At 34.1% G+C, this 13,123-nt stretch overlaps 1 long non-coding RNA gene across 1 annotated transcript; it reads right to left on the reverse strand.

Moving 5' to 3' along the window:
* Nucleotides 1-3,460: 3,460 nt before the first annotated feature.
* LOC141393365 (uncharacterized) lies at nucleotides 3,461-3,941 on the reverse strand. Its single transcript, XR_012410076.1, has 3 exons — nucleotides 3,797-3,941; nucleotides 3,708-3,759; nucleotides 3,461-3,639 (listed from the first exon to the last, which is right to left on the reverse strand). It is a non-coding gene; the product is annotated as an uncharacterized lncRNA (long non-coding RNA).
* Nucleotides 3,942-13,123: the final 9,182 nt, after the last annotated feature.

Raw genomic sequence — 13,123 nt, forward strand, 5'->3', positions numbered from 1 at the left:
CCACTGCAATATGCTGCCATCATATTTTGCAGTGTAACTTCGTTATAGCGCAATTGAGGAATACCAACAGACTCCGAACGGGATTAGATGCAACACGCCAAATAAAACAATGGAAGTTATGTGTGGACGTCCATAATAGCACACTTTTCATTTCTCCCACAGTTATGGAACTTTTGCTTGTTTGCCAATGATTTGTGACTGTCTTTTTTTCTCGTTTGCAGATGTAACAATGTTGGTTGGTGTTGTTGGTTTTTTGTTCATACATAAGTGTATGCATGCATTAATTTATATACATAATTATAAAAAATTACATCGCGTGCATAGATCCAAACCAGCATTAGGTTCAACGAAACCTTTCTATTTACATATTAAACAAATACACTATACACAATTATAAAGATAAATAAGTAAAACTAATAAGCCAGTTTTGCCCTCAGGCTATTTCTAGACAAAACACAACAACGGGAGGGCAGGAACCTAGATGTCCTAATTTTAAAAATAAGTATAATTCTCATAGGCAATAAAAGCAGTTTTGGAAGTTTCCAGTGTACAGTTTAGGTACTTGTGGAATAGATAACATAAACAGTGAGCCTAATTATTTCATTGACAGATCCATTCAACACGGATCTATAAATCTTAATGGGTGTCAGTGAGACCGTCTGGGCAGATGTACAGGAAGAATGTGGTCCATTTATTTGGAACCTAATGATGGATTCTTTGTTGTGGGAGTTAGCTACCGCTTCAAATGTCGTTCGTTGGTAATGACATCAGTTGAGAACGGCTGGATCGGTTCGGATAATTCTTTTATTGAAATGTTCGCCATAAACCAACTTAGGTTTTTATGGGCCTAACGACTTGACCCACTATTTTAAATATGTTATATCTTGAAAACTGATAACCACATCCACTCTCTTCAATACATTATTTTTCCAAAACTACTGAAGCTAATTTCATGCAATTTTCAGAAAATGTTCAGTAGTGCGATTTTGTAACTCCTTAACGACAGAGTTAACGACGAATGTCGGTAGTTAACGATAATTTTCGGTAAGTGCTATTCTGTATACCAATTTTAACGATTTTTATACCCTACACCACTATGTGGAAAGGGTATTATAAGTTTGTTTTGGTAAAAATTCATGTAACACCGCGAAATACTCGTCGCAGACCCCCAATGTGGTATACCAATCTTCATATCTCGGCGAGATAAAGCGATTTTGAGATGTGTGTCCGTCCGTCCGTCCGTCCGTCCGTGTGTCCGTCTGTCCATTATAAATTGTAATCAAACTCCAGGCCGCAATTATGGACCGATCGTCACGAAATTTGGTATGGAGGTCGGTTTTACATCAGAATAGATCGCTATTTTAATTGGTGATGATCGTGAAATATTAAGCGGGTGAAATGGACCAAAAACATAATTTTTATCCGATTTTGTAGCTGCTCTGTAGGTCGCAATAATAGTCCGATCGCCTCGAAATTTTAAATATGGTAAGAGAATATGACAAAGACGAAGCGTGCAATTTGAGATGGCGATCAGATAATATTTAGATGGTTAAATGGACCACAACTTTTGTGTGAAAATTGTGAAAAATTTGAATATACAGCTTTTATCTTTATTCCTGGAAGAGACATTTCGGACGAGTAAGCTATACTTGGAAGAGGAATGTTTGACCTTTCTATTGATGTCAATTGTGTTGGTGTACATGATAAGATAACAGAGTTACAGCCTAATATACCCTGTTATTTCTTTTTAGTGTAATCATAAACACGCTAGGGGTCGCAATTATAGCTCAATAATCACGAAATTTTGCACGACGTAAAACTTTAGGTCGAAGGAAATGCTTACAATTTTGGATGCTGCTCTGATAATATTTAGCGGGTAAAATGGACCACTACTTTTGTATGAAAAATACACAAAAAATACATATGGAAATAGCCAGGCAAAATCAAAATTTCAACGGTGGCAAAATATCCTTTCTGAGTATTTCAGCCATGTAAAATTTCTCTACAAGTGGTGTCTTAGGACACGCCGTTCGGACTCGGAGATAAGCTGTGTGTCCCATATCTTTGAGCGAATACGAATCGGGGTACACTCACTCATTGATATGAGAGAAGTCTCTCTTGTCCCTTCTAGGATGTTTGTGAAACAATTATTATATTAATATTTAAGCTTGCTGTGATACGGTACCAGAATCCACAAAGTTACTTCTTACAATAAGTCCATTTGTTCCATAAAGAAATTTTGATATGTGGAAAGCTAATTCCCAGGAGTAAAGGTGTAGGGTATCACATGGTCGGCCCCGTCCGACTATAGCCTTTTCTTACTTGTTGTCGTTAAATTTTGTCGTTAATTACCGAAAATTATTGTTAAGTTAACATTGTTAAGTGCATTGTCTCAATTTGCCTCATAAAGGCCAATCTTGTGGAGAATTTTCTCTGCTACAACATTCTCCTTAGACCCATTTACATAGAACTCGCGGTTTCCAAGCAAAATCGTGAAAACCATAAGAACCCATAAAAATGTGAACTTAAATCGCGATTTATTTTAAAATCCCTCCGGCGATTTTTTTTGTTTCTCGATATTTCTCATCTATGAGCATTGTAGTTTCAGAATCAGCAAAAACTACCGAGGTGTAAGCACCTTCCATTTAAATTTGTTAAGGCACACCGTGTATATTTCTACGAGGCCATAACGTGTATAGTATTCCTATAACCTACTTGGTTCTGTGATAATATTATAGATTTAAACTCAGCATCACTAATAATCAGAATGCTAAAAATGGCGTATATGTTCGGATTTTTGAACTTTTCATACTATCCGCTATGAGAAATTCCATTTGATGTGGGCGTGAATTGAATATATGAATATATAAACTCAAATGACGGTAACGTGGATCCACGTACATCATTGTAGGGGCTTAAGTAATTTCAAAACTCAATATTCATATGGCAAAATGAACTCTTCGTTTTATTGCGGTGTTAAAAATGTCTTGATCTGTACATGCATAATAACACAATTCACTCCAAAGTGACCTTTTGACCAATGATTCTGATTACACTGTCCTGCCCACTCCAAACATATAATGCCTTGTCGAGCTATTACTTGGATGCGAATGACTGTTTATTCATATCCTGGAATAAAACCACGAAAATCTATGAGATTTATTTGACTCCTAGACCCAATAGAAAGTGTCTTCAAGACAACATTGATGACTCGTGCACGACATTTAAAATTCGTTCACGACTCTTTGCAGACAGCCCTTTGGGATCGTTGACGACTTTTTCACACAAGTGTCCCAGTATTCATACACGACAACATGGGCGACAAGGTAAGCGAAGCAGTCGTCGACGACGACTTCGAAGACAAAAAACCCGTTATTTCGTTGACGACAGCTTTACAGACACTGTCTTGCAATTTGTCATTAACGACCTATTAAAGACAATTCAGTTTGTTGTCGTGCGTCAGATTTTTATTTTTATTAAATTATAAAATATGTATAGGTATTATGTCTACAAATTGTATCTTAAATTAATTATACTTAATTCCCGCATGTTCTGCATATCATCACTTTCTTCCAGCTTTACCGCTCCTCACTTCTTTCCCCAGCCGACAGAGGGGCGATCTCGCTCACTTTGTGGACTCTGCAAAACAAAATATATACATATAAATGACTGTTGTAAATAACCACTAATATATTCGAAAATCTTACCATATACCATCTGCTTCATATTGCGATTTTCAAAGTTCGACATGCCTTTAACCTAAATCCACGTGTTTAATCTACTTAATCTTACTTACCGTTTTAGTTAATGCACTATGTATGAATAATACATCTTGACGCGATTTCCAAATTTTATGATTTTTTAACATTGAATTTATTACAAATTGAAAATTGAATATTTTCATAAATATATGTATGAACAATTATTTCAAAGCTCGCTTTTTTGAGCATTTTTTGTGTTTGTTGCCAAGACACAATGAAAGACATGGTCTTGCAAGTTGTCGTACATGACAATTTCATAGATTTCATCAACGAATCGTCGACGAAAATGTCATCAACGATTCGATTTTCTATTGGGGAAGTTCATACATACATACACACTTGACGTTTTATAATTTGAAATAATACTTGTGTTTCGCATTGTTGGGATACTTGCATATACTTATGTTAGCGCATTTCTTCAAAAACTGACCTTTTTACTTCCCTTACGCGTTTTATGCCTTTATTTGCGAAGAAATAAAATTATTAATTCAAAAATACATTAATAAATATCAAAATATAATATTTGACAATTTGGCTTTCCATCGATATTCGTCGATATGTGCTAACGATTTCTACAATCGTTAACATAAAGTTACAGAATAACACATTCGTTAACTCAACCGAATATTTTTGTTAACTACCGATGTCGGTTCGTTATTAAAAAAAGTTACAGAATCGCACTACAGGAATGTCCCGTGGTCCAAAATGCTATATATTTTCAAACGAATTTTGGGGGTCTATTGTTTTATAATCGCTATATTTGCTAAACTTATAAGTGCATCGGCTTGCACATTAATTTTCGAGACAACGCACAGTGCGAAATATGGGCACTTTAGTGGGACATTACTCAGAACTTTTAATGAGAAGAACGTAGGTTGCTAAAACTTTCCAAAAATGTTTCTTATAGTTGAGGGTCGTATGTGGATAAATATGGGCCACATAGACCTGCAGTTTCCTATAGCCCCCACATATCGGTGGTGACCGCTTTTATGTATTAGGTTCATTTTTCAACCGATGTTGCTGCTAATTGGTATATTGGGGTTTCAATGGATGGAGAACATACATAAATACATATGTTCCCATAACATCCCAGAAGGGACAAGGGAGACTTCTCTCATATCAATGAGTGCACGCCGATTCATATTGGCTCAATGATATGGGACCTACTTTTTTACGCCGAATCAGAACGGCGCGTCATACGACACCACTTGTAGAGAAATTTTTCATGGCTGAAATACTCAGGAAATGTCGCCAACATTACTGAGGGGGAATTTTGCCACCGTTGAAAATTTATTGATGTTGCTTGGCCTGGGATTCGAACCGCAGACCTTCTGAGTGCAAGGCGGACGTGCTAACTATTGCCTCACGGTGGTCCCATATGGATGGAGAACATATGTACAAAATATTTTCAATATCTGTTCGCGTATAGGTATAGCCCCCATTGAGCGGTACCTGCCAATATAACATATTTTAAAAATTTCAAGCAAATTAACCAATCTATTTGTTTGCACTTTGGTTTTTTGTGTTCTCCGTAGGTAGAAAACCGTTTTGCGAAACATTAGCAACGTATTTTATCCTTTTGCTATAGCCCCAATATGAGGGGTACTCCATTTGGGATATTTAAATGGTGTTAGGTAATTATTGCCAACCGAGTTTGGTTTACTTTAAAATTTGTCTTCATGAATAGAAAATATTCTAAAAAACAATTCAGAGCATAGATTCTTGATCCACATACGTTAGTAAATGATTTTTTTTTAATTTTTTTTATTATAGTGTCATTGATATAACATAAATGTTAAACATTGAACGTTTCGACTGAGAATATGTTTATCTTATTACACGGTTCTGCAAATGAGTATATCACCTAAAAGCATCTGGTGCAACTATGCTTTGTTTTAGGTACTTAATGATGTCCTGAGAAAATTGATCAAATTTGACAATTTTTTTTAAAAAAATGTGAAAGAAATTCGCAAGAATAGTCATAAAACTATTAAAAGCAACATTTCTTAGTATTGGTGAACCCATTTTGGGATAAACGAAACCAACATTGACGTCTAATGCAGGTTCTTCTATCAAATTTTCAAAAATATAGATATATGAATATTCCAATGACTTTCTGAAAAAGTCGCATGTTTCGCAAACCTGCGCGAACCTGCAGCTAATTTTAGGTTTGTCTATAGAAAAATATCCTACATCTCAGAAAAGGTGCGATTTATTTCGCAATTAACCACAATACATTAACAAAACCTTCAAAACTTATAAAAAATAATTTAGTAGACATATTTTTGGGGAAGCATAGTAGCATATTTTTGGGGAACGGATAGCAACCAAACTAAATTAGATATTACAACTCTATAAACGCCAAATAATCAAAACAATTTCGAGAATTATAACAGCAACAAAAACTATAGTCAACTAACGTACAATGTGTTTGTATCACTATATTACTTAAGCAAATCTAGAAGCAATTTGTATATGTTATTGTTTTGTAGATTTTCTTTTCCTCATTTGACTCTCTAATTACAATCGAAAATTTAGTTGAACGGGTAACAAGCAAAAATGCAATTAGAGAGTCAAATGAGGAAAAGAAAAACTACAAAACAATAAAATATACAAAGGGTTTCTCGGAAAGATTAAAACAATCAAAAATATATGACGAACAAAAATATGAACTTGCTTACAGGTCAAACAATACCCTAAGCAGGATGTTTAGCAGACTCAAGGATAGATTTAGGGATGAAGACAAATCCAATGTGGTTTACCGCATACCATGCAAAGGTGACAAGTCCAACTTATGTCGCAAGGTATATGTTGGCTCTACCAAAACCAAAATTAAGACGAGAGTATCAGGCCACAAATCAGACCACAAAGCTGTTAATAAACCCCCAGAACAAAAGACCGCACTTGTAGCCCACTGTGCATTAACACAACACACCCCCGATTTCAATAATATCAAAATATTGACTCAAGAGAGTAACTACCATAAACGCTACACTCTTGAAATGTTACATATCATCAATACTCCCAACGATATCAGACTAAATTACACAACAGACACAGGTAACTGCGCTCAAATGTACCGACACACTGTGAACAAATACAAACGCGACAAGTTTTAGTTGAAGAAAGTACTTGGCAGCAAACTTACCACAACTCTCTTTCAAGCAATCAATTAATGTAAAATTTATTAAGTTTTAATAATTTTTTGTAGTTCCCTGAAGATGATTGGAGGTTCCAATCGAAATATTGGAAAATAAAGAAATTTAAATCAGAACATCAGATTTTTTATTTAAAAAGCCTGCAGCCAAACAACCCGCAAAAATTTTACAAATAAGCCAAACGATACCCTCATCAACAGAAAATAAATATTGTAAAACAAAAATGCAACTTTTAAGTGCCTTTCTAGTTGTTTCGCGGGGTAAATCGCAAAACTGAATATTAGGCATTAGTCATGAGATACTAGGCAATAGAATTCAACAAGAATCTCATTAGTTTTATGTACTTTAATTTTTGAGTAAAGTTCCACTAAAGTTCCCATATTTCGCACTGTGACCCGGTACCACATTTGTTTAACTTTAATACTTTTCGCACACTAATTATATAACTCCAGCTTCATTGCTACATCCAACACCAAATTTAGTACCATTTTGTACTCTTTGTATTTCCAACACCTCCTCAATAACACAGACCTCAGTTACCTCCATACCAAATTTTAGAATTTGTATTCATTCCAAAACCTCTTTATCTTAACACCAACACAGACCCTAATACAATTCAACACCAAAAACGGTACCAAATTTAGTATTTATAAAGGGTATAATTTTTAAAAGTAACATCCCTATATATAAAACTATTTCGCATCCGCGATACCCATTAACATCTCTATATGTTCTCCCAAATTCAATTATAGTAGTATTTAATACTTTTCGTATACATAAGTACAAATCTCCACTCTAAACGTCAATTGCTATCCTAATACCGAATTTCACAATTTCATCCCTATCCCTTATTTACACCATAAAATATATGAAATAAATTCTATGCCATTTAGTAATTTTTGTACACTTATGGCACATATCCACAACGACATTCATATTTCAACCCTACACACCAATAGCGACTATAATACCAAATTTCCGAATTCCACCTTTATTCATATACCAAATTTAGTACCATTTTATACTTTTCGTACGAAAGTTTGAATTTCAATAACTATCTCAATCCTCCACTCCAACAGTAATCTTAATTCTATGTATCCCATTTAGTACCATTTAGTACTTTTCGTACACATAAGTACGAATTTCCAAAACTACCAAAATCCTCCACTCCAAAAAAAATTAAGTTCCGAATTTCAGGTTTTTACTTCTATCCGTTCATCCATTTACAAATCGTAACCATTTAGTACTTTTTGTACACATACGTAGGAATTTCCAAATCTGTATCAATCATCTACTCCAACGGCAACCTTAATTCCAAATTTCAAGATTCTAGCTCTATCCGTTCACCAAAATCCAAATTGTACCAAATTTAGTACTTTTCGTACACATAAGTACGAAATTCAAAAACGTATCTCAATCCTACACTCCAACGGTAATCTTATTTCCACATTTCATAATTCCATCTCTATCCGTTCAACCAAGTCCCAATAGTACCATATTTAGTACCTTTTAAGAACGAATTTCCAAAAATACGTTCATATATCAATCCTCCAAACCAACAGTAATCTTACATCCGAATTTCAAGTTTCCACCTCTATCCATTCATCCAAATCCAAATTGTACCATATTTAGAACCATTGTACCATATTTAGTACTTTTCGTTTACATAAATCCGAAATTCAAAAAGCTATCTCAATCTTACACTCCAATCTTTATTCTAAATTTCAGGATCCCGTTCAATAAAAACCAAATTGTACCAAATTTAGTACCATTTAATTCTTTTCGTACGCAATAAGTACGAATTTCCAAAATCTTATTTCCAAATTTCAGAATTCCATCTCTATACGTACCTATTTAAAAACTTATAGTACCTTTTAAAAACTTATATCCAAAAATACCTCCATATCTATGTCCACCACTCCAACACTAATCTTAATTCCAAATGTGAGAATTTCAACTCCATACGTTCTCAAAAAGACCTAATTTCCAAAATCACCTCCATATCTCAATCATACACTTCAACAGTAAAATTAATTATAAATTTCAGGTTTCCAGCTCTATCCGTTCAGCCAAATCCAAATTGTACTAAATTTAGTACCATTTAGAAATTTTCTTACGCAATAAGTACGAATTTCCAAAACTACCTTAATTCTATACTGCAATAGTAATCATTATTCCAAATTATAGGTTTCCACATCTATCCGTTCACCCAACTCCAAATTGCACCAAATTTAGTACTTTTCGTACACATAAGTACGAATTTCCAAAGCTGACTCCATAACTCAATCCTTCACTTCAACAGTAATCATCATTCCAAATTTTAGGATTCCACCTCTATACATTTACCCAAATCCAAAATTTAGTACCATTTTCGAACACATAAGGACGAATTTTCAAAGCTACTTCCTTATCTCAACCCTACATTTCAACAGTAATACTAATTCTAAATTTCATGTTTCCCGCACTATCCGTTCACCAAAATTCAAATTGTACCATATTTAGTACCGTTTAGTACTTTTTCTACATACAAGTTTGAATTTCCAATACTACCTCCATATCTCAATCCTCCACTTCAACAGTAGTCATTATTCCAAAGTTTAGATTTCCTGCTCTACCTGTTCATCCAAATCCAAATTGTACCAAATTTAGTACCACTTAGTACTTTTCGTACACATAAATACGAATTTTCAGAACTACCTCCATATCTCAATCCTATACTTCAAAAGTAATCTTAATTCCACATTTCTGGTTTTCAACTCTATCCGTTAACCCAAATGCAAATTGTACTAAATTTAGTACTTTTCCTTACCTTACCTTACATCAACACCACTTCCCAACCTTGATTCCATACCAAATTTCAAGATTCTAGCTAACTTATAGGTCGAATTTGCAAAAACCCTTTGGTACATGTTTCTAACTCTCCATCAGTGACCCTTATTCAGAATTCTGTCTCTTTTTGTTTACCATATACAAAGGAAAGAGTGTTAAATAGAATCTGCTCCAAATAAACGTGTGAGCGTATTGATACTAGCCTTTGTGTATTTACAAGTCATAAGAGCCGGTGAGATTGATCATATGGTAGGTGCTCACACAAAACATTACGACTTGACGCATGTCCATCACATATTACAATAACACCACCACTATGGGCAGGTCCATAACTCGGAAAGTATTGGGTTCCCCTAGAAAAAAATCTATACATATAAAAGAGCTTAGTGATGACTGAGTGAGTAAGTGACTGACTGGCATATCATCGCCCAGACGACCAGTTGTATATTTTGAACGGATTTAGCTAGAAACTTGGAATTTGGTATGTAAATGAAGGTTGGGAAGTTGTATTTATAAAAGGAAATGGTTTAGGAAATTCGTACTAATGTGTACGAAAATCGAAGTAACTAGCCATATCCTAAGTAAATTTGTTATGATCATTCATGATACACATATGTATGCCAGTTCCTAGGGTTAATTCAGTCAATTTTATCGGAGAAGGAGTAGCTGCCATCATTATAGTATTTAGGACCATGTCAGAAACATGGATGTTAGGACTCGTATGTCAGATATGTATTCACTGGACAATAGCAGTATACTATCCCCGCATTTTCACATACAATATTAGGAACCTATGACTTATCCTGATGACGTTATTTTACTTTATAGTACAAAAATACGTAATTTTTCAAAGTCCGATCTGGGTTATCAATATTTTCTCTATAGATATTCACCATAGATATTTCAAAAACATAATCTTCTAAAAGAATTTATTATGAAAAACATCAATAAAATATAGTTTGTGACCGCAGATAACGAAAATGTGATTAAAACGGTAGAATATGGTCCTAAATCATATATAAAAAGCGAACGCTTCTGGAGATGTTAAATGTTATAGCTACGAATTTCTTTTCTTCAGAGACTCATAACGAAATTTGGAACATTTCTTCTTTTGACACAACCCCCGAAAAGTGCGGTATTTTAAGAGATTTTGACTCAGTATGGAATAAATTTTAATTAAGAGTCTAAAAGTGTAACAAATAATTTCTACTTATAATATCTAATTTTGTAACGTCATTTTCTTAGCAAAGTATTTTACTTAGATATCTAGTTTGTTCTGGGACTTACAATGAAATTTTGTGTAGAATATTTCTTCTTTTAACACGTTTCGTCTAGAACTAAATTTCATGTTGCTTTCATGCATCAACTCGAAAAAAGAATGCAACAAATTTATTAAAAAAATATTTGTGTGTTTTGTTGGCAAACTTGATGTATATATTTTCTTGATATGTATTGCAAATACATATTTCATTTATTCTGAGACTTATATTGAAATTTAATGGAGATTATTTTTGTCTTTGACGTCTTCTATCTAGAATGAAGTTTTGTGGGACAAAACTAAATAAATTCAGATAAAGTACAACATTAACCCTAAAACGTGATTTTACTTTTGGCATATTCCTATAGTTTAGGTACGATTTAGAGTTTTGGTGTATTCTGGGACCTATAGTGAAATTTTATGACAAATAATTGTGTAGAATATTTTAATCTGATACGATCACATTTTAAAGGAGTTTTTAAACGTTTTTGAAAAAATGGACCAAAAAGACCCCTTTAGTGACTCGCATGAGGGTTAAATTTTTCCATAAAAAGACACCCCGCATTGTTGTCAGTAATATTGCCAAAGACACTTTAAACCTAAAATGCTAGGATTCCAAGGAATCTGATGTCGAATATTTCAAAATCTGTAGAAATGGGCGGAACTTGCCACGCCTATTTAGGTTACTTCCCGACGTAAACTTTCAAAACGCCGATACACGTGTCTTCTTTTTTTCGGTCCTCTTTCATAATCTGGTCGAATTATCTTGTAATTATTTTTTGTGTTGTACAGTGTAATGGACGAACAGATACTGCTTGAATCCTGAGATTTGGAATCAATATTAATGTTATTTTGTATAGTTGTCAGGGTAGGGTTGAGACATGTGGTTGCCAAAATACGTACCATAAGTTTACGAAAATTACTAAATGGTACTCTATTTGTTGTTAGGTGTGGGTATGGAGCTGGAATCTGTATTTTTGGAGTTAGGGTGAATATTGGTGTGTAACATTGGTATATTTACGAAGAGTACTAATTAGGTCTAAATGTTGCATCAGGTGTAGGCACGGGTGGAATTTTAAACTTTGTTCTTAAAGTCACTGTTGGCATGTGGGGTTAAGATACGGAGATGGTTTTGGAAATGCATACTATAAAAAGTAGAAATCGTATAGAATTTGATATAATTTATTATTGTGTCAAGGGGTTAGCAGAAAGTTTTGGAATTTTAGGAGGAGCTTTCGGAAATTCGTTCCTATGTATTTATATGTAAAGTACTATAATTTAGTTTGGGGGAACTGATAGAGCTGGAAATGAGCATCGCGGTTGGTGTAAATGGTTGATATAAGAAGGTAATTTTTTGAAGTTATACCCACGTGTATGAAAAGTACTAAATTTGGTACGATGAACAATAATATAAGTAGATTTTTAATGCGTACAAAATCTGAAATTTGGTGTGAGGGTCGTTGATGGCTGAAATGGTATTGGAAATACCTAATATTAGGTAACGAAAAAGTACTAAATGGTACTGAAATTCGGAATTAAGATTACTGTTGGAGTAGTAGAGTAACCTTTGAAATTCGTTCTTATGTGTACCAAAAGTACTAAATTATACTTAACGTGATAAAATTTGGATTTGGTGAACGCATCGAGCTAAAATCCTAAAATATAGAACAAAGATTACTGCCGGAGTGGAGCATTGAGTTAGTCATTGAAATTTGTACTTTCGTATGAAAAGTATTAAATGGTACTAAATGTTGTATATGGTATTCGGAAATTTGATACTATAGTTGCAGTTGGTGTGTAGGTTTGGGTTATGGATGTCATTGTGGATATACGTATACGTAATTAACACTAGCATTTGGCATAAATAGCTGTATCATAAATCACCATGACGAACCCAGTTACGATATAGTCATTTATGTCAATTTCTAAGGTTTATTCCGTAAATGCCACCAAAGTAGGAGTTAGCCCCATTATTGTAGTTTTTTGGACCACACCAAATTGTGCATGTGAGAGCCCATATGACACCTATATTTTCACTCGACCATAGCCGTAGACCTCTAATGTATTTTCACTTACAATATAAGCAACCAATGGCTTATCCAAACTGGGGAATTTAA

Source organism: Musca autumnalis, unplaced genomic scaffold (genome assembly GCF_047663935.1).
Source record: "Musca autumnalis isolate F117 unplaced genomic scaffold, ASM4766393v1 scaffold_2, whole genome shotgun sequence".
NCBI lineage: Eukaryota > Metazoa > Arthropoda > Insecta > Diptera > Muscidae > Musca > Musca autumnalis.